This window comes from Perca fluviatilis, chromosome 3 (assembly GCF_010015445.1).
Source record: "Perca fluviatilis chromosome 3, GENO_Pfluv_1.0, whole genome shotgun sequence".
In the NCBI taxonomy this organism is placed as follows: Eukaryota; Metazoa; Chordata; class Actinopteri; order Perciformes; family Percidae; genus Perca; species Perca fluviatilis.
In genome coordinates, this window is record NC_053114.1 from 12,586,660 (window position 1) to 12,594,740 (window position 8,081).

The 8,081-nt window shown below is 40.9% G+C and overlaps 1 long non-coding RNA gene across 1 annotated transcript; it reads left to right on the forward strand.

Moving 5' to 3' along the window:
* Positions 1-506: 506 nt before the first annotated feature.
* LOC120556106 lies at positions 507-5,970 on the forward strand. Its single transcript, XR_005638800.1, has 4 exons — positions 507-660; positions 1,165-1,350; positions 5,542-5,612; positions 5,789-5,970. It is a non-coding gene; the product is annotated as an uncharacterized LOC120556106 (long non-coding RNA).
* The last annotated feature ends 2,111 nt before the right edge of the window (positions 5,971-8,081 follow it).

Genomic DNA, 8,081 nt, shown 5'->3' on the forward strand with positions numbered 1-8,081 from the left:
ACCATTCAGCAAAGGACACATGGGTAACAATCAATCGCCAATCGCGGCACAGCTGTCTTGGAACGCAATAGACGGACAGTGGCAGAATAATTCAACTAAAATGTAACAGTGAACAATCAGTGTTTGTCCTACAGTCTGTTGAGATGCCTCTCCAAACGCAGCACAATCGCACCATAAAACGTTAATAGCCTACACGTTAAAAAAAAGTAATCCACAGTGTAACCGTGGTTAGTTAAACCCCAGGTTATTTCTAATTTGTTCAGTATATAATATATTTGTGTTCTAAATGTGTCTTCCTAATTTAAAATCATAAATGCATTATTATTTTCCATGAGAAGAAAGCACCAAAAGTAGCTTCTCCTAAGCTTAAGTCACATTAGAACTTGTATATGTGTTACTGTACCTTTAATTGAAGAGACAGTTGTTAGGTGTTTTTTTCAGTGTGCAAAACCGATAGGAGTGGTCATCTTACCTGGGTACCAATCTCTGCGCATTTTCCCCTCCACTGTTGCATGGTGCATGTGTAGATGAGAAAAGTAGGTCAGAAATCAGAAAGCTGAGAGATAAGCTGAACACGGATGTAAAACAGGCGATTGATGAGCTGCGACTTCAAGTAGAACTCCGTAGAACTGTTTAGAGCTGTAAACAATTGATTTCCCGGTGAGTAACGATCGCTATGCTACATTAGCATGCTAACTCGCTAGCAAAGTGTTACACGTTGTTAAAACGTAAAGATTAGCCTTGTACTCTCACTAAAACCAGTCGGGATAAACTTTGATGTGTGAAGCCTGTGTTTATGTGCTTTATGAATCTTGTGTTGTTATTCAAATTATTACTGTGTGAAATGCTTGATAACTGCTTTGTGCAGGCTAATTAGGTATTGAACTAGTGTTAGGCCAGCAGAACTGTCATGCAGCTAAACTTTATCAGTGTGTTAAATTCTTGGGGTGATGTAAATAGGTTACAGTATGAGCTGTATATTAAGGAAACACTTTTTTGAAATGTTTATGTGAATTCATGTTATGTATACTGTGAGTTATGATGTTTATTAAGAATTCATGCAAAACGAAGTAAAAGGACATTGTAGAGCAGTACAATTATTTAAGTATATACAAATGGACCTTATGTGGATTAGATTAATAATTATCTTGCCTGGCTGTCTAGGCTGGGTTTTTTAGAGTCCTTCAATTGGGTCCTCAGTCCTGGGTTCCTCTACCATCTTCTGCTGTCATCCATCTGCATCTTCATCCTGGTTGCTACTCACCTTCAGGAAAGGGATCATCCACGTCCACATCTCCATATCTTTACCATTGCAATACTCACCTTGGACATTCACTGTGGAAGAGGGTGGTAGGACTTTGAGTGCACTCATATTTTTCCTCACTTTTATTTTTTTATTTCATTCTATTCATTTGAACTTTTGGGACAATTTCTTTTATGCCTGAGATCTCAGAGTTTTTTTTTTTTATTTTATTTTGGTCCAGAGTATAAAAATCAACAAAGGCACTTAAAATAACTGTGTATTGTGAATCCAACTTTGAGTTGATGATATAGATACTGAAGTATTATAATGCAGTATTCACTTTAATTTGCTTATCTTGTTGAGGTGCTGTGTTGTGAAGGATTTTTGATTCACTGGGTCCAATATACTTCCTTTGAATTTGTCAGTCTGTTGTCGTGTGTATTATTTGGGGTAGATATTGCAGGTCTAGTTCAACAATTAGGCAGGTAAAGCTCAGCAGTCTCCTTATCGAATCTAGAATTAAAGTCAACCCTCATTTTCCTATTTGATATTTAGCACCCGTCTTAAGGTGACAGGTGCAGCAACAGCGATCAGTAGATCCACAAATAGAGTTACGGTGTATCCAGCAAGGCCTATACGAGCATCACATTCGCCAGCCAGCTCCAAACGAGGTGAACGAGGACTCTCCAATTCGCCGTTTAAACAAAGTGGAATAAAACGTATAAAAGTCCAAATCTACACAAAAGCGCAATCAAGGTGACATCAAATTTATATACATGGCATTTAGGAAACCTTTATGGCAACGTTGGCATGGCAAGATGTCCAGTGCAACAGTCATTTTCGTTTTTTGCGTCCTGCTGCTCCCATCGCCAGGTAATATTTTTTTTACTAAAGCAGTATATAAAATCAGATGTATTATTAAATTGTTTGGCATGACTCATGCCAAACAATTATTCCACTCATTTTTTAAACAATGCAATTACCCGTTTCAGCCACCAGGGGGGCAGTGCTCCTCTTGCCCCCAGCAAACTCCACGTATGCGGTCAGACCCATCTGCTAGGATGCTGATCGGGGGCCGAGACTACTACATGGAAAAATATGCACCAAACAAGCCACTTTGAAATGTTGCTCTTTTCATGAATACAATAGTTGGGTTACCCCCCCCTCCCAGGGTAAAAAATGTTGGGCGACCCTCCCCCCAGCAAAGAATAAAAAGACATGACCCTCATCTATTTTCCTCCAGTGGTCCATTCCATAAATACCGAACGGTCCCTAAGTATTCACAGCCTTTAATCAATACTTTGTTGTGACACCTTTGGCAGCAATTACAGCCTCAAGTCTTTTGGAATATGAAGCCACAAGCTTGGCACACCCATCTTTGGCCAGTTTCGCCCATTCCTCTTTACAGAACGTCTCGAGCTCCATCAGGTTGGATGGGGAGTGTCGGTGCACAGCCATTTTCAGATCCCTCCAGAGATGTTCAATGGGATTCAAGTCTGGGCTCTGGCTGGGCCACTCTAGGACATTTACAGAGTTGTCCTGAAGCCACTCCTTCGATATCTTGGCTGTGTGCTTAGGGTCGTTGTCCTGTTGAAAGATGAACCGTCGCCCCAGTCTGAGGTCAAGAGCACTCTGGAGCAGGTTTTCTTCCAGGATGTCTCTACATTGCTGCATTCATCTTTCCCTCAATCCTGACTAGTCTCCCAGTTCCTGCCGCTGAAAAACATCTCCACAGCATGATGCGGCCACCACCATGCTTCACTGTAGGAATGGTATTGGCCAGGTGATGAGCGGTGCCTGGTGTCCTACAAACATAACGCTTGGCATTCACGCCAAAAAGTTCAATCTTTGTCTCATCAGACCAGAGAATTTTGTTTCTCATGGTCTGAGAGTCTTTCAGGTGCCTTTTGGCAAACTCCAGGCGGGCTGCCATGTGCCTTTTACTAAGGAGTGGCCACTCTACCATACAGGCCTGATTGTTGGAGTGCTGCAGCAATGGTCGTCCTTCTGGAAGGTTCTCCTCTCTCCACAGAGGAACTCTGGAGTTCTGTCAGAGTGACCATCAGGTTATTGGTCACCTCCCTAACTAAAGCCCTTCTCCCCCGATCACTCAGTTTAGAGGGACGGCCAGCTCTAGGAAGAGTCCTGGTGGTTCCAAACTTCTTCCATTTACAAATGATGGAGGCCACTGTGCTCGTTGGGACCTTTAAAGCAGCAGACATTTTTCTGTACCCTTCCCCAGATCTGTGGATTGAGACAATCCTGTCTCGGAGGTCACCAGACAATTCCTTTGATTTCATGCTTGTTTTATGGTCTGACATGCACTGTTAACTGTGGGCCCTTATATAGACAGGTGTGGGCCTTTCCAAATCATGTCCAATCAACTGAATTTACCACAGTTGGACTCAAATTAAGCTGTAGAAACATCTCAAGGATGATCAGTGGAAACAGAATGCACCTGAGCTTGATCGCAAAGGCTGTGAATACTTATGTTAAGTGATTTCTTCGTTTTTTATTTTTAATAAATTTGCAAAAATCTCAAACAAAACTTTTTTTAAGTTGTCATTATGGGGTATTATGTGTAACATTTTGAGGAAAAAATAATTTAATCCATTTTGGAATAAGGCTATAACATAAAATGTTAAAAGTGAAGCGCTGTGAATACTTTCCGTATGCACTGTACATGCTTGACATTTAACTAACTGACTGGTTTCATCTGGCTTGATAGGTATAATTAGTTAATAGTGTTTCCTAATAATATTGTATAGAAGAAGCATATATAAGGTGAATAGAATTGGTCCAAGCACTGAGCCATGGAACACCATGGCTAACTTTACAACATTAACAAACAGATTGATCTGATAACCAGGACTCAAAACAGCTATGTGTGGTTCCTTTAATGCCAATTAAATGTTCCAGTCTCTGTAACAGGATGCTATGGTCAATAGTGTGGAATGCAGCACTAAGATCTACTAACAAGAACTAATAATGCACTCTAAATCCTGAGTGAAAATCCTCAAACTATTTTTATGTAGGAAGTCAGATACCTTTTCAAGGATCTTAGAGATAAAGGGGAAATTAGATATACAATGCTCAGCGTAAATGAGTACACCCCCTTTTGAAAAGTAACATTTTAAAAGGAACCCTGACTAGTACAACATGTTGGCCTTATAAGATTAACGTGGGCGTCAGCTATAAAAAGGTGGGACAAAAACACTCCAAATGTTTTGTTTTTTGTTAAAAAAATTCAGAAAATCTGTTCCATCGTAGGCCGCCATGGTTATTTACGTCTCAATGCATTCTGGGGTAGTGACGTGTAATGGTTGTACCCCAACGGACAGTACAGTAACAGCGAGATGAACACGTCTGCCGTTCAGCCTTTTCAGTTTGACCGTATGCTTAAAGGACGAACCTAGGGGTTAATAACGGATGTATACCCACTCTGTCGTTCTCTGGGACATGTTTTCATGCTAATTGATTGTGTTTGGAGCTTCAACAAAGCTAACGCGGACCGCTGGTTAACCTAATTCGCAAAAAGAACAACACAGCTGCTGCAGCAAAAGAGCGAGAAACGGCGTGGGAGAAAATTGCTGCTTGGGTCGATGCGTAATTTCCAATATAGTGTTTTCATTTCATATTTAATTTACACAATCATTTTAATTTACACTTTTTATTAATTCCCAGTGGGGAAATTACATTACATTACAACACACACTACACACAGGCTTGAAATACACACATATGCTCATATTTAATCACAAATATAAAATTACTGCACTGTAAAATATTACAGACCCATTTAGTTATGTCCACTTATTTCTTATTTTTAACTGAACGAGCTTATACAAGTTGTGGATTTTGAACTCAACTTTATGAGTTTTTGACCCACCCAAGCACCCACGCTATCTCTGCTATAAATGTGGTTATGTTGTTTTAACTTGAAACTGTGAGTTGAAATAAAGCAGAAAAGTATGTCTGTTATACTAGGCAAGGAAGGTTTCTTGCATTATTAAAGAAAATAAATAATTTGTTTTAACTTAAAGTATGAAGTTAAACCAAGTAATACAAAGTTAAATCAACTAAAAGAACAACTTTAACAAAACTAGAACACTGTGGTTACATCAACATCATTAACTTTAATTTCTAAGTTGAAACAAAGGCAGTCTTCAAGTAGAGTGAACTTCGATTTTCAAGGCAGCAGGGGAACTTGCATTTCCAAGTTAAACTAACATGAAATTTATTACAGTGTGGTAAAAAACTGGTGGAATGATATTGAACCTAAAATCTATTTCATTTAGGTGCAATCCTGCGGGTGAAAAACGCTTGTGGAAGCAGCTGAAAATGAAGTATAAGAACATAGTTCAAACAGGTAAGACTTAAGTGTAGTAGGATCATGGCTGTACCTCATTTTAATCACATCATTGGCAATTTGAATGTGCTGTACTTTATTCCCAACTAATTTTCACATACATAGATGTCCTCTCACCCATCCTCCTTTTGTTAATTAAAAGGGCCCATTTAAATTAACATTTGACTTCTGTTCAGCCAACAGAAAGAAGGCAGAGGCCTGAAAAACTGGTGGAGGACCAGCACCACCACCTCTAACAGAGGCAGAGGAGCTGGCCCTGAGCCAGAATGAAGGAAGGCCAGTGGCTGAAGGAATCCCTGGAGGGAGCTCTTCCTCTGAGCCAGCCACATCACAGGACACAAGTGCCTTCATAAGATGAAATAGGCTTATATTTTGTTGCTTTTGTGTTTTTAGGAAATAAAGAAGACAAAATAAAATTCAATTATTTGTCTTTTATTTCGGTGGTGCTTGTGTTTTAGTCGAAGTGATTCCTGCATATATCTCTGACCGCTCTTCCATCCTGGAAATCTGCAGGGTGGATGGGGTCCTCATCAGGGTCCTCTATATGTAGGGCAAGGTGTTGCTCTCCTATAATTGTGGCAATATTAAATGAGAACAACACATGCCACAATAATGTCACAGGCCCTCTCAGGGGTTACCCTGCAGGCCTATGGTCATCTCCACCAAGGCTCTAGTCCTGCAGTAGGCCACATTGAAGTTGCGTTGGGGGCCTGGCACTGGGTCAGGGTAAGGGGTGAGCAGAGTGGGCTGGCATGGGTAATCCCGGTCACCCAGCAGAAGGCCTTCAAACTCCTGTAATGTATATTGTATACATATGAGTGTATTTAAGGAGGGAGACAGGTGAATAATACTGTACAAAGCTTTAGGCTGCTTACCACGTTCCAGTCTGTTGCTCAGGGCAGACTCACACTATATCCGTGAGTCATGCACAGACCCAGGCCATTTGGCCTCCACGTTGGTTATGAGATATGCAGCATCACATATGATCTTGACAGTGCAGAGAATGACAGATGTTACTGGCAGTATTGTGATGCAGTTTTTGACATTTTCTGACAGTGGTCAATTTACCTGCACATTAATGCTGTGAATGGACTTCCTATTCACATAGCTTCATTTTTTGAAGGAGCAATGATTGGAATTTGTGTGCCATCAATGCAGCCAATCACATTGGGAAATTCAAATTACTTATGCCATTCTGATGTTGCAGCACCATGTCATTATCTGAATTATAATGAATAATTATTCATTGTAAGGGTTTTACATTATTCACCCGCAATCCTGTGGAACTCTTCTTTAATGGCTCTCACTGGTTTGTGTCCAGGGAACACTACAAACTCATTTAAAAAACGTTTCAGAGCGAGGCACACTTTTCTGATGGCTCTGCATACAGTGGCTTTAATAATATGCTCCGCATCACCAATGTTGTAAGGAAAATTGCCGTTTGCAAAAAAATGTAATGCAACACAAGAATCTGCTCGGATGTAAGAGCACTGCAGTTATTTTTTTATTTTAAACATCAGAAGAGACAAACACACTTGAACAGGAACAACAACCCTCTCCCACCCCCCACCCTCCGCAGTCTTGAGGAAAAGAAAGAAAAAACAAAACAGAAATCACACCTTGCCTAGTCGCCCTCCTCTACTTCCTGTGATGTTGAGGTCATTAGGACTGATACCTGTGCTGCTGCACCTTTCCATAGATCTATAGTTGATGGTTTGGCTTTGTTAATCCTTGCTGTAGAGAGCTCAAGCATAACTATATCCAGGAAGTACACCAACCACTGTTTTATACAAAGCGAGTGGGGGGGAGCCAGCATGGAGCTATCATTTTCTTGGTCCCGATTGAGCTGGCTAATCAAACTTTCTTTTGTCCACTGCAGTTATTTAAGGAAGTTGAAAGCCAAACTGGGGTGACTATTTCCAGTGACACAATATGGCGTACACTGCAGAGGAATGGCATGCATGGGTGCCGTCCACGAAGGAAGCCTCTCCTAAAGCCCAGGCACAAAAACGCCTGCCTAGAGTTTGCCAGGGCCCATGCTGACAAAGATAAGGACTACTGGGACTCTATACTCTGGAGTGATGAGAGCAAGATAAATGATTTTGGAACTGATGGCTTCAAAACTGTATGGCATCGCAAAGGTCAGGAATACAAAGAAAAAATGCATGGTGCCTACAGTAAAACATGGTGGTGGCAGTGTCCTTATGTGGGGTTGCATGAGTGCTGCTGGTGTCGGGGAGCTGCATTTCATTGATGGCATCATGAATTCACAGATGTATTGCTCTATACTGAAAGAGAAGATGCTACCATGACTCCGTGCCCTTGGTCGTTGTGCACTTTTCCAACATGACAATGATCCTAAACACACATCTAAGGCCACTGTTGGATTTATGAAGAACAGGGTGAAAGTGATTCAATGACCAAGTATGTCTCCTGACCTGAACCCAATTGAACACCTATGGAGAATTC